Below are 14,454 nucleotides of genomic sequence, written 5' to 3'. Positions count from 1 at the left end.
ATAAGCACCAAAATTTTTTGATAAATAAATTGGGTTAGCACAAAAAGGGGGCTTCGCTCGTGTAAGGAAAACCGTCAAGTAATATGTTTTTTGTATAAAATGGAGCATGAGAAATCAAGCGATTGACCTACTTGTTTGCCTTTCATATTTACCCAATACGCCCGTTTCCGTCAGTTATTTTTGAGCCTTATAGCTTTAGGATTATTTTTGCTCATGTTTTTGCGGGCAAAGATTGAGTGTGCCGGATAACTATTGCGATTTAGAACTTGTGTTAGGTATACATTTCGAGGCCACAAAGCGAGAATACAAGCATAGAAATGATTGAGGCATTAGGAAACCTTTTTATTTTAGCCATTTTCATTCACCTCCCTACCCAAATTATTCCCCTAGTTAAACCAATTTGAGCCTTTCCCGTTCGTTTCTTGAAAACCCCAAAACATTAGCCACTTAGCCAAATTAGCCTTTTATATTTTTAACCCATTTTTGGTTCGAAGCCCGGTTCGGTTAATGATTAACTTGTAGCTTTTGTATAGTTCTTCTTAGTTGTTATATCTCCCATGATCAAGAGTTTTTAGCTAAGTAGACGTACTTAGTTCTCTCCAAAGCATGGGTTATGTCAAAAAAAAACCCAAAGAAATATAGTTGAAAAAGCCTTATCAAATGGCTTTATTAGAGCGATTTTGGGAGCGAAAAGAAATACTTGTTGGTTAGCTCTCGGTTAGTTATCATTTAGTTGTATAGTTCTATTTTTCTTATGCTTTAGGTTAGTCAAACCGTCGGGTTACAACCGCTTTAGCCACTTTTCAAAATCCACTTCCACACCCTTAACCCAAGCCAAGTTACAACCCAACCAAGACCTCATGATTTATGCTATATTTTTGCCGAGTGATTAGATTTGATCCTTCCACAAGCTTATGATATCGCATAGTTATCGTCTTGGAATCGAGTGTTCTAAACATACTCCATGAATTGTATGTGCACCTATATTAAGCCGAGTGTGTGTGAACATGGTGAGGATGCTTGGTGAATTGGTAGGAATTTCTAAGATGGATCATTGCTCATATTTTACATGTTTTACATATCTCTTTTCGGTTGTTTCTTTATATCGAGCACTCCTTGATTGTTTTGACCCAAGTTATTTGTTTGTGCTTATGAAATGCTAGTTGAGATGATTGCCATTTAGAGAGTTTTGTTGATTTTAGTTTGCTTGAGGACAAGCAAAGTTCAAGTGTGGGGATGTTTGATGTATAAGAATTTATACATCTTTTAAACGTCAAATACGCCCCGTTTATGCGAAAACTTTTTGTATTTTCATTGATTTTGGTACTTATTTGAGTTGTTTGTGAAAATACAGGTCCGGGCTTCGGCCCGGTGATGAAACGGAGGCTTTTGGAGCAAAATGGAGCGAAAATGGTGCATTCCAGCAAACTGCCAGATATGGCACTACCGTGCCAAACACTGGCACGACCGTGCCAGGCCTTCCGACATCGGCACTCTCAGCCAGCACTAGCATCCAGCAACAACACCATCAAAATTCACGGGAGCACGACCGTGACAGGTCAATTTCAGCTCCTGATCAGCTCGTTTCCGAAATCGACCCAGTTGTTACCGAGCACTATCGGCTCGCACGACCAGACTATGCCCGAGCACGGTTGTGCGACCTCGGGAACTTTTGAGCGCGATTTTTCCCAAAATGGTAGCATACTTGGTCAACATTCGAGAAAGTGGGTTTGACACTTGCCAAGCACGACCGTGCCAAAAGGTGGCATGGTAGTGCCAAACGCCCAGAGTTTAAATACGAGTTCTAAGCTCATTTATAAGGGAGTTGGAGCATTTTGGTGACTTTTTCTCTCAAGAATTTGGTCTTGGAAGCTTGTTGGAGCCAAGAAGGAGCCTTGAAGAGGATTAAATCACTTGAAGATCTAATCAAACATCATTTTAATCTTGTCTTTATCTTGGTTAGATTACTCCATCATGAACAATTTATGTTTATTTGCACTTGATTTGGTACTCATGAGCCTTATGGGCTAAACACTTGTGTTGTCTAAACTATGTTGAAGCTTATAAACATGTGATAATATGGAAGTAGATGTGATGATTGTTCTTGTTAATCTTCAAGTTGTCATTTATTCTTTTTCTTGGAATTCATATGCATGCTTAAAGTTCTTGTCTTGAATGTTTGCTCATAAGTATTTACATATTGTGTTGGAAAGCCCGTGTAGAGATTATGATTATTGAATCTTGTTAACTTGTTAGTATGATTCATAGCATGAAACTAGGAATGGTGAGTGCTAATGTGATATGAACAATGATTTGAGTTTGTGTGTGAATTCTTGCATCTAGATTTGGAAAGATCAAAAGTATGTTTATATGAATTCTATAGTTTGTGTTCATGTTATGTTGATGATTTAGGCCAAAGTTGTTAGCTAGCATGACCATGCTTGTGGTTCATATCAAGAACATGATGATAGTGCCAACTACTTAAAACCAAATTAGGGTGAATAGTGTGTTTCTCATAATAGTTTCCCCTAATTTGTAGAGTTAGGAGTTTTGACAAACAAATAACTCATGATTAAAGATTAACATCAACTTAGCAAGTGAGATTAAAAGAATTATTTTTAGGTGATTAGAATGTTAATTCATTTTTAATTTTCCCAAGAATTATAAACTAGGAAGCCTTGATTGGGGACTTAGTTAAGAATAGAGCTTGCATCATCACAATCCCTTCCTCCTTGTTGTCACATGTGAATGAGTGGACACTTAGTTTAGGCAACCTTTCTTAGATATTGTTATTTGTTAGAAATTTTAGTAGTTTATTTATTTGCATGCTACATTAGAAAAATCAACCCAATCATTTGAAAAGGCTTTAAAGTAGCAAAAGTTTAGTATCGGGACACCGCATCCACGGATTGATATCCGGTTCTTACCAATTAGCTATATTACCACCCGACGGGTACACTTGCCCTTTGTGTGTGTAGTTAGTTTCTAGGTGAAAAACCATTTTAAAACTAAATTTGTGTGAAGAAAATCTCAATTAAAAATATATATAATTCACGCACATCAAGTTTTTGGCGCCGTTGTCGGGGATGCGGTCTTCTTGAAAACGATTCGAGTTACTTATTTAGCCAGTGTGAAAAGTGTACAAAGTTTTTGTCTACTTGTTTTATTTGCCTTTGCTTGATTAATTGGAAAAAATGATGAGTATTTGCTAGTTGTTTTTGTTTTGTATATATTTTGTGCATTGTGCTCCTCCTTATTCCCTACAGGTCGTGCATCTCCTCAACCCCTGCTGCTGATATCGTTGAGCCTTCAGCGGAGCCGGAGCGCGATCTTCATCGGAGACTGCGGGAGCGGTTCCGCGTGGTAGCCGAGGCGATTGAGACTGTGCTTGATTTCAACTGACACCTTAAACTGCTTACTGATTTATGTTACATACATACATGTGCATCACTTTACATACAGTCGCTCCATTTATTTCATACAGACTCTTAGTGACAAACCTGATGCACAAAGCACAGTTAGCATAGTGAGCGGATAACTCAGACACGTGCTGACAATGCCAGCACATGGACAGACACTATATTGAGGCCAGTATGAGCCAGTGACAAAGTACTACACTAGTATGGGTGTAGGGAAGTGAGGACCATAAGACTGTGTCACTAGGTGATAGTTTGAGTGTCGGAAAGTGCCTAAAACTCATTTTAAGTACAGAATTCTGCATTTTCAGCAACAATTCAGCTTCTAACACACTCGTATTATACAGAGAATTGACTAAATGGTCTTGAACGCTTTCCTAAGTGTTAGAATTAAAATTCCTTACAAAAAGATGCATAAAAGACACTATACGGTACAATTTAACACTTTAACGGAACGGTACTTAACCGAACAACCGGACACTACCCGGGACACCAAAATTTTGTCAGAAATATTATTTTATTATTTCTAAATAATCATGGTCACAAAACCCCCCACACACTATAGAAACATGACATACACCCACTATTCTAGAAAATACCCTTAACCTCCTAATTATTTACCTACTAATTACCAAAATTTTACAATTTACCCCCCCCCCCCCAACCGAATTTCAGCCCCATCATTACCATATATTTTGTGGAGATTTTATTCTTATCTTCTTAATTGTGATTGGCCAATGATCTAAGTAATCCTTCCTCTAGATTGCCTAGGGTGGCTTGTGAGTTCCCAAGACCCTCTATATCACCACCACCATCATTTCCTCTCTCACCTCACTCCTCTCTCTCTCATTTTCGGCTGCCCACATCTGAAATCCATCACCATCACTTCAACTTCCACTTCTTTGATCCATTTTTAAGTCTAAAACAAGTGTTAGAAAGAAGCCTTGTGGAGTTTGGAGCATTAGAGCCTTGAAGAAGCATCACCACTTGCATTCTCACACCTCTCTCACCATCATTTCTTTTTCACAAGTTCATCCCTAGCCCTTGTGCTAGTTGTGAGTCTTCGGATTAACTCTTGAATCACTTCTACGTTGATTGTTCGAAACATTGTTGTTTGAAGTTTAAAATAAGAACACAAAGGGAAAGTGAACAATGAACCTAAACATAAACTTATACAATGATAAAATCTGGTTGGACTATGTTGGTAAAAGTATGCATGTTGTTTGATCATTGATTTCTCGATAAACCCGTTGTTAGAATAATCGTTAACGCGTTTTAGTAACATATACACTCTAAAAAGCATGCTGATTGGTATTTTCAGCCAACTTCATCAGGCAATAACTGGATCATTATAAATCGAAAAACGGATTTTCTAAAGTCTAAATTATGTATTTTTGAAAAACCGAACAAATGGCACTGGAATCGTAATTTTTCGAGGTCGTTTACTATTTTTAAAGGACTGTTTTTGGACAGTAGCTTATGCTGTGTTTTTACTGCAGAAAAAGTGTGTTGTATTCGGAGTCATAACTTAAAAACTAAGTAGAAACAGCTCATGGAATTTTTACTGTAGATGGTCACTGTTTTTACGGTGATCCCCCAACTGGAATTTCGTCAATCATACTTACGGTTAATTTTTAGTGAATTATTCTGTAGATTGCAATCAGAAAGTTACAAATCTGATTGCAGTCCGGTAAATGAATTTCTGTAAAATATTGGTAATGAACTGGACCCCGATATTTTTACACAATAAAATTGGGATCGTATATGACCATCTGTAGAAATTTGGGAATTTTTGAAATGAGATAACTATTTTATTAAATTGCTCGAAAACAGTCCAGTTCTGATTAATAAAGCTGAAATGACATAAGTAGTATATCACATGTCTAATTGTCGGGTTGGTTATGTGAGAACGATCTACGGGATATATGTAAAAGAAAATGATATGCTATTAAGCATGGACGCCTCCATTTAGAAAGGAGTCCATGGCGAAATTCTCCGAAAATCGTAACACTTAGTAAATATTTTCTAGACAAGAGTTTGCTAGTATATTTTCGACTATGCTTTTCATACATAAAACTCGCCATAATTTTTGTGACAAATACCGTTACTAGTATATTTTGGATGGATAACATTTTGATAAATGTAATTTATCACAACATATAACATATTTATGAAACAAGTAGAAATATATTATTTTGAAAGTTATGATATATTTTCTAGCAGACAGGGAAATAAACATTATGGATGTGTTATTTTCAGATAAATAAGCTATTGCATAATCTTCTAAAGTGGGACTTAGGAATGTATAATGTCAATACTTTAATCACAAAATACATGTATAAATACCCCCATCTGTGGGAAGGAAATACAAGGCTAAAATACTTGAGAAGTATTAATACAGAAATATTGTATAAACAATTATTCCAAAGCTAAGTATAATTATTATAACTTGGAATAATACCAGAAACGTAACTCAAAAACGCAAATACAAAGGCAAGGCACGGCCCGTTCGTCTAATAGACCATAGTACATTGTAGGGAGTCGTGTTTGCTGAAGAGATTTGGGTTACAAGTACCGAAGACGCAATATTGTGAGTTCATGTCCCCCTTTTCTCTTTAACTGTTTTTAGTTTTATACTTCGGGGGTGAAATACATGTTACACTTTTACAGACGCTTTTATAAATGGTATGGTTAGCTTAAGGAGGGTTTAGACGCTTAGAGCAAGTGAGTGGTGGGCATGCCACTTAAGGCCATTAATCCTCGTTGTAGGACCGAGGGGCATTAGTGATAGATCTATTCGGGTGTAGCGAGCCCCACTCCTGAGTCCGCTGAGTGGACCATGAGGTGACTAAGTGCCCGATGCACAAATCCTCTAGGTTTGAGTCCCTGCATCACTTCACACATATCATTGGCTTTGCAACCCAATGATGATTTCTTTTTCCTTATTGCTACATACCAGGGATTTTCATACATACAGACACATTACAAAGGTTATACATACTCACTTACACATGAACTCGCTCAACTTTTGTTGATTTTTCAAACTACATGTATTTCAGGGAATTAGTAAATGGATCTGGCGGGCGTTGGAGTTTTTAAGGTGCGTTGTGAATAAAGATGTCATCCAAGTCATTAGGGCTTAGGAGGCGTATCTTAAACCTGGACGAGATACGTGGTCCTAAACTCGGGGTTGTTTTAAAATCTTTTGTTGAGTCTTTTTGAACTCCTTAAAACATGTTATGGTTTGTAACTTGAATTTGGTCTCGTCATTTCAGACAATTGTGTTGTACTTCTTTTAAACTTTAATTAATGGATGTACATCTACTGGTTTTATCATATAGTGTTGTTATGATCATATGCAATGGTATTAAGAAGTCACACCAATAATCACGCTTCCGCAAAAGTCAGGGTGTGACAGCTTGGTATCAGAGCTTCGATCGTAGCGAACTAGGATTCATTCTCGAGTCTAGACTACGATCAATAGGGCTCTCACGAAAACGCTTTTACAAACATGTTTTCATTGCATACACAAAACGCCCAGATCCAGGGAACAAACATTTTTACAAACAAAAGGCACAAATACACATTCCAAAATATATGTTTATAATTCAGCCTTAGAGGCTGGGGAGGTTCAGTCTTAGAGACTGAGGGATTCAATCTTAGAGATTGAGGGAGGTTCAGCCTTAGATGCTGGGGAGGTTCAGTCTTAGAGACTGAGGGGTTCAATCTTAGAAGACTGGGAAGGTTCAGTCTTAGAGACTGGAAAAAAAAATTTAGTCTTAGAGACTGGGAGGTTTGGTCTTAGAGACCAGGGATTTAGTCCTAGAGACTGGGGAAGTTGGTCTTAGAGACCAGGGAGTTGGTCTTAAAGACCGGGGAGTTAGTCTGAGAGACTAGGGAGTTCGGTCTAAGAGACTGGGTGGGATAGTCTGGGGAAGACTAGGATGATTACTTGCTTACATTGTTATCACATACATGCTTAATTGCTGATTATTAATAAACGTACATATGTGGAAACTGTTTGCATGCGCTAACTGATAGTGATTACTATGGAAATACATACTATGACTACCATGTACCGATCCACATGTCGCTTGATTAGAAAGCGGGTTGTTCGACATTGATGACCCTATGGCCGCCGCCACAGATGATGAGACTGCACTTGCACCAGAGATATTTACGTCAGACACCGAGAGTGACCCTGACACGCTGACCAAAGACTATGACGACTCTTAACCGGCTGCGCTGCCAGACTTTGGCGATGAACTACCCCTACTAATGGTGTAACATTTGTGCTTGTAATCATCATGAACAGTTCTATTATCAATAAAACAATGTTATTTGATCCCAATGTTTGTTTGGTTGTGTTTTACATTTTTCATGTTTTGACTTTTGTTCAATTTCAAACTCTACATCGCTTTCTTGAGAGTTATACGCTAACTGGTGCTTAAACGTGCTCAGTTTAATGCGACAAATACTCCAGAACATCAACATATACTCAACATACCTTAAATAACCTTTACATAACTTAGAAATAAGTTTTGAAGGCTTTGGTATGGCAAAAACAAGTTAATTCGCTTACAGGGACTAAACTTGACAAACTGCGAAAGTATGCCAATTTGAACTGTAACCAACATTCCGGAACATGTCCATAAGTTAAACATACCATAAATATCCTTTACATAGCTTAGAAATAGGCTTTGAGGGGTTTGGTATGCTAAAATAAACTTTTGGATCATTCAGGGACTAAAAGTGTCAAAAAGTGCACAAGTTTGCACTTTCGCGCATAACTTACGTTCTGAATACATCCGGACATCCAAAAATTTATGTAAGCATCCTTATATTATGCCTTAGTGTTTGTCATGAGAAAAATCCATTCGTTGCGTCATTTGGATCGTTTTTCGCGCTTATGCGCATTCCGTCGTAATTAAGCGAACATTGCGATCGTACGGCCAAACGAACCAACATCCGGAACATTTTTGAGCATGTTTCATGTCCACAATGTTTAGGCATCATTTTAGGGCCTTAAAGTTGGCTTTACGGGCCTTAGAAGTGTCAGAAATAGCTTAAACACGCAACAGGGACCAAATCTGTAAATTCTGCAAGTGGTGCAGATCAGACGGGCCCAGGCGGCCCGCGTAAGTCTGGCCTGCACCTTCACGCGGGCCGCGTGGGACATGCAGAACAGATAAGAACATCTAGTCAGCAAATTTCAGCTGGTTTAACCACAACCACATGATTTTGGCTTGCCCTTTCAGTTCACTAAGGGGTATTTTCAGTAACCACAACCTTTCGACAAGTGTACGCGCAAGATTCAATCACGTTTTTCAAGAAACGATCCTAGCGGTTCGGGAAATACTATAAATACCCACCCCCCATTGTTGCAAAAACTCACACAATCTGATCAAAATGCTCTAAGTTGATGCCATTGCTTCATACCTGAGCTCTTTGATCTAGATTAGCATTCAGGGACCCTACGTAAGTATTCTTTCGTTCTTTTATTCGCTTTTCGAGTCCGAAAGTCAACGTTTTGTTGACTTTCTGCATTGACCAGCCTATGGTCAACACGAAGTTCATTGGAACTTCATAACGTGAGCGTGATCACGATGGTTATAGTCCGTAGTGACTATACCTACTGATCACCACGTTATCTAGGCTCAGTGACGAGTCGTAGTTTCGGCCAAAATGCGCATTCTTGCGTATTTTGTAACCAAACTACTCGTGAGCATCAAAGTCGTTTGTTTTGATGCCAAACCTGTTTTCTAAACTTAGTTAAGCATGTTCTAACATGCTTAGCTCGTCACTTTTAGTTTAGTGCATATATAGGGTCGTAAGGTAAGCGATCTAAACCATCGCTTATACTTCGAACCCGACCCATTTGGTCGATCATTAGGATCCGACCAAACACATTAGGTGACCATAGCTATAACCTTCCGAGGTTATACCTTGTGGTCACGATGTTAGGCGTTCCAGACGCGTTCTACGCGAACGACGCGTTAAGGTAGCATAAGCTACCTAAACGGGTCGTAATGGGTCGCAAGCACTTAGGTTAGGTTTCATTTTAGTATGTAGGCTTTGATAAACCATATTACATGAGTCTCCACACTCTTTTGGTTTACAAACCCGCATACTATCCGATCCTTCCGATTTTGGTCCGGTATATTAATATTGCTACCTATTAGGTGCCGTTTGATATCCCGTGATCTAGCATTGTTTGGTTATTATACAAGAACTCAAAGCAATCTCAGGTGAGTACATAGAACCCCTCTTTTACTGTTTTCCAACTGTTTTGGGGTGAAACACATGTGCCTATCTGTTACTTTCATGCTTTCCATGTTTTCACATCGTATATCTGCTATGCTCATTAGTACATTATAGTACATGATTTCATTACATTTCATGCTATGTATGCCCACTGTGTGCGTACTTAACACATTGATTTACATGAACATTTCTTCTGCATATGTTTACTCAGCATATGGGCACATTGATTTACATGAGCACTTCTGCTTCGTATGTTTACTTAGCATACTTAGTATAATTGTTTACATCACATGCCTTCATTTTGTTATGACATTTGGTTTGTTTAACATGGGACAATACATTCATTAACATTAGCTACGCCGTACGTTAGTAGGTAGTGGTACCATAGGAATTGACAACTCCCGTTCCTGAAATCCTGGGTTTGATAGGATTGTAAGGAATGACCGAATTCGATATACATAACTTAGATAAACCTTTAATTTGTTTAAGGGTTTATCGCCACAGTCTCAAGGCTTGGATGTATGCATATTTCACAATACCGCATAAATGTTTATATCAATAGAGCATGCATTTTTCCACAGAACATAACGTTGATTTAAACCACGTTTTACTTCAACGACTTGTTTTGTGCATTTTACATATGGTTTCAGTTGATACATTTCGCTCACCGTACATGATACATTTTGGGATACACATTACATGATTTACATTGAACATAAACACGTTGACATTGACATACACATTTGGTGGTTTACATTGAACATAGACATTTGACATGGTTTACACAATAACACTTGACAATTGAGTTATACAAGAACAATCTTACATGGTGGATGGTTTGGGTAAATGGTTTGAGTAACGTGGATTATGTAATATGATGCAAACATGGTGGATACGCCGCTGGTACTTCCTATATATAAATGTTTGTATAATATTACATATCTTAGCGTTATCTAAATCATTTCAGTTTAGACATATAACATTTTATACAAATAACATACTTTTCCTAAAACATTGTCTTACAAAACAACTTATCTTATTCAACTCATTTTACTAGGTTATTCACTTAACCTTACGTTTATCTATACATATCATCTGATATTATCGTTTTTCAAATGGTTTACAAAGCAAGACAAATTACAAGGTTCATGACTGACTGTTATTAAACATTTCTTTAAAACTCAAGTCATGAATCCCACTTTCACAAAACCTATGTATCTCACAGGCATTTTTATGCTGACGTACCTACTTTCACATGTGTTTTCAGGAGCTGTTCCATAAGATGTTGTTCACGATACTAGGGCGGATCTGTGCCTTAGAGACTAAAAATGAAGATAGAACTAGTATAACTATGTTTTGAATTCTGTACTTCCTTTTAAGACAATGTAACACCCGTGTTTGATAAATAAAATGTAACTTTAATTTCCATGGTTGTATAACAATTAATTCTGTCCACAACACTCCCCGACGTTTTCCGCCGCGGTTGCATGTTATACGCGGTCGGGGTGTGACAAATGGCTTCTCCGACAGGGAACATCGAGCCTATACTGACCGCTATGAGGAATTGAGCTTGTTATGCCCTGCTATGGTTACGCCTCTGGATAAGGCGATTGAGAAATACATTGATGGTCTTCCTGACGTAGTTCAGGATATCGTTACTGGCAACAACCCTACTACTGTCAGACAAGCCATTGAATTGGCTGCCACTCTGACTGAATCCCATATCAGGAAGCGCAAGCTGTTTTGGAAGGGCGACTTAAGACCATCTGACAAGACTGCTCATGTGGAACCAAAGGAAGAAAATGCTGAGGTGTCCAAGAAGAAGAAGCGCAAAGCCTCTCAAAACTACGCTGTAACTGCTCAAGACAAACAGGTTGCACCAAACCAGCCAGCACAACCTCGCAAAAGACAAAACTATGTTGGTACCGCCCCTTTGTGCAACAAGTGCAACCGTCATCACCTAGAGCAAGAGCAGTGTCACAAATGTACCCACTATGGGCGCTTGGGATATTTGATCAATGTTTATCGTTATGCAAATCAAGCTGCTGCAAACCCTGCTGCTGTTCAAGCACGGTTCCCTCCAGGGTCATGTTATAACTGTGGTGACCTTACCCACTACAGGAACAATTGCCCAAGACTTGTTAACATACCCCCAGCGCGTGGACGAGTGTTCAACATCAATGAGACAAACATGAACAATGATGCAGCAGTGAACAATTAGTGTTTTGTATTTCCTTGGTTGTTATCTTGTGACACTTCAAGACAATTCGATTGTTACATAAATAAAGATTTATTGTTTTTATTTCTGCAGAATTTATGCGTTTGTGTGAATGCTTGATGCAACCTTATGATGTCAACCCAAAGACAAACAACTCGTATGGTTCTGTCATTTTATGATCACTTATGATCTCCCCAAAAACCTTAAACACTCGTTTCTTTTAAGAAACAAAGCTAAACTCTTATTGAGAATCCCTCTATCTTTATAGATAGATCTTTAAAAAATCATTAAAGTGCCAAATGCAATCCATGGATTGGATTCCTAGTGTGCTTTAAATATCCATACCTAAAGGTAACAAAATAAAGAATCAAGGTAACTAAATTTGTGCTTATGTGCTTTCTTACATGTTTTGTGGTTGTATGTGATCCATCCAAATCCTCATAGAATCTTTCATATCTCATACGAGAGATTCATAATAGGATATCCAAAGATACTATCTTAAATCCTTAATGGACTTCAACATTGTAGTTAAGTCCCTCGGGTTATAAAGTATTATTCTATTATTGGACCTCTTGAATGGTCTGGTTAAACAAATTGATTTTGAAAATCTGATTAGAAGTATCATGTGATGATGTAACTAAAAAGGATCCCTTAAGTGGTCTATTTAAAGAGATCGTACGACGGTCTAGTTAAGAAGATCGTGTGTTGATCTAGTTAAAAAGACCGTTCGTTGATCTAATTAAAAGGATCCTTTGGTGGTCTAGTCGAGTCGCTTCATGTTTATTCAAGTAATTTTTCCTACGCATTATGAAATGGACTGTGCGGACTGTGCAAGGAATTACGTAATTATGGAGGTCTACATAATTATGGAATTCAGTGCACAGGAGCCACAGGAAGCTTCGTCATGTGTTAAGACCTAGTGACAAGAATAATGATACGGGAGAAGTCTTGGACCTCGACCAATGTCATTTATTCTCACATTCCCCCAATTCTGATCTCAATCACAAACCAAGTTTCCTATGATAAGCCTTCATAAGAAATGTTCTTCTGTCCGTAGTCCAAAATTTCATGTTTTACTATTACAAGGAATTCACTTTGAGGGTTAACAAATTCGCTAAGAGTCCTAACATGGCCCAGAGTTTTACTTAAGGTTTCAATGGATCTATTATAAGGCGAAACCGTCACAGCTGTCCTCACAAGTTTCCTCTAGAATTAAATTTCGGGACGAAATTTCCTAAAGTAGGGGAGACTGTGACACCTGTGTCACTTCAACCATCAAACAAATGCCAAACCAATGAAATATTGTATTTCATACTTGGGATTTGTAAAAATATGTGTATCATTTGCACATATCAACTCTTGTTCGATTTTAAGCTTTAAATCGCTTTCTGGAGGGTTATACGCGCTCTTATGCGTAAAAATAACCAGTTTAATCCAACGAACACTCTGGAATAGCGAAATAGGCTTAACATACCTTAAATAACCTTTACATAACTTAGAAATAAGTTTTGAAGGCTTTGGTATGACAAAATCAAGTTAAATCGCTTACAGGGACTAAATTCGACAAACTACGAAAGTACGCCGAATTGAACTGTAACAGACATTTTAGAACATGACCATGAGTTAAACATACCATAAATATCCTTCACATAGCTTAGAAGTAGGCTTTGAGGGGTTTGGTATGCTAAAATAAACTTTTGGGTCATTCAGGGACTAAAAAGTATCAAAAAGTGCACAAGTTTGCACTTTCGCGCATAACTTACGTCCTGAATACATCCGGACAACCAAAAATTTATGTAAGCATCCTTATATTATGCCTTAGTGTTTGGCATAAGAAAAATCCATTCGTCGCGCAATTTGGATCGTTTTTTGCGCTTATGCGCATTCCGTCGTAATTAAGCGAACATCGCGTTCATACGACCAAACGAACTGACATCCGACATATTTTTGAGCATGTTTCATGTCCACAATGTTTAGGCATCATTTTAGGGCCTTAAAGTTGGCTTTACGGGCCTTAGAAGTGTTGGAAATGGCTTAAATATGCAACAGGGACTAAAACTGTCAATTCTGAAAGTTTGTGCTGATCAGACAAGGCCAGGCGGCCCGCCTGAGTTTTGTGTGTATCCTAACGCGGCCGTGTCAGACTCCCAGACCAGATTCAATGTTTCTGATCCACTTGCAGCAGCCTTTCGATCAACCAAAGGGCAACGACACGTGTCAAAACCCTATGGTGGGGGCAAAATAAGCCACCACAACTTTGCGACAAGTGTACGGATTGGATCGTGGCATGATATTCAAGAAACGATCCTAACGGTCTTGCTTTTCCTATAAATACCCCCCCCCCCCTTTTGGTTAAAAACCCACAAAATCTGATCTAAAGCTCTAAGTTTAGGCCTTTGCTTCATACCTGAGCTCCTGGATCGAGATTAGCTTTCGGGGACCCTTCGTAAGTGTTCTTTCGTTCTTTTATTCGCTTTTCGAGTCCGAAAGTCAAAGTTTTGTTTGACTTTCTGCGTTGACCAGCCTATGGTCAACACGAAGTTCGTTGGAACTTCA

This window comes from Helianthus annuus, chromosome 15 (assembly GCF_002127325.2).
Source record: "Helianthus annuus cultivar XRQ/B chromosome 15, HanXRQr2.0-SUNRISE, whole genome shotgun sequence".
NCBI classification, from domain to species: Eukaryota; Viridiplantae; Streptophyta; class Magnoliopsida; order Asterales; family Asteraceae; genus Helianthus; species Helianthus annuus.
This window is presented reverse-complemented; position numbering follows the sequence as displayed.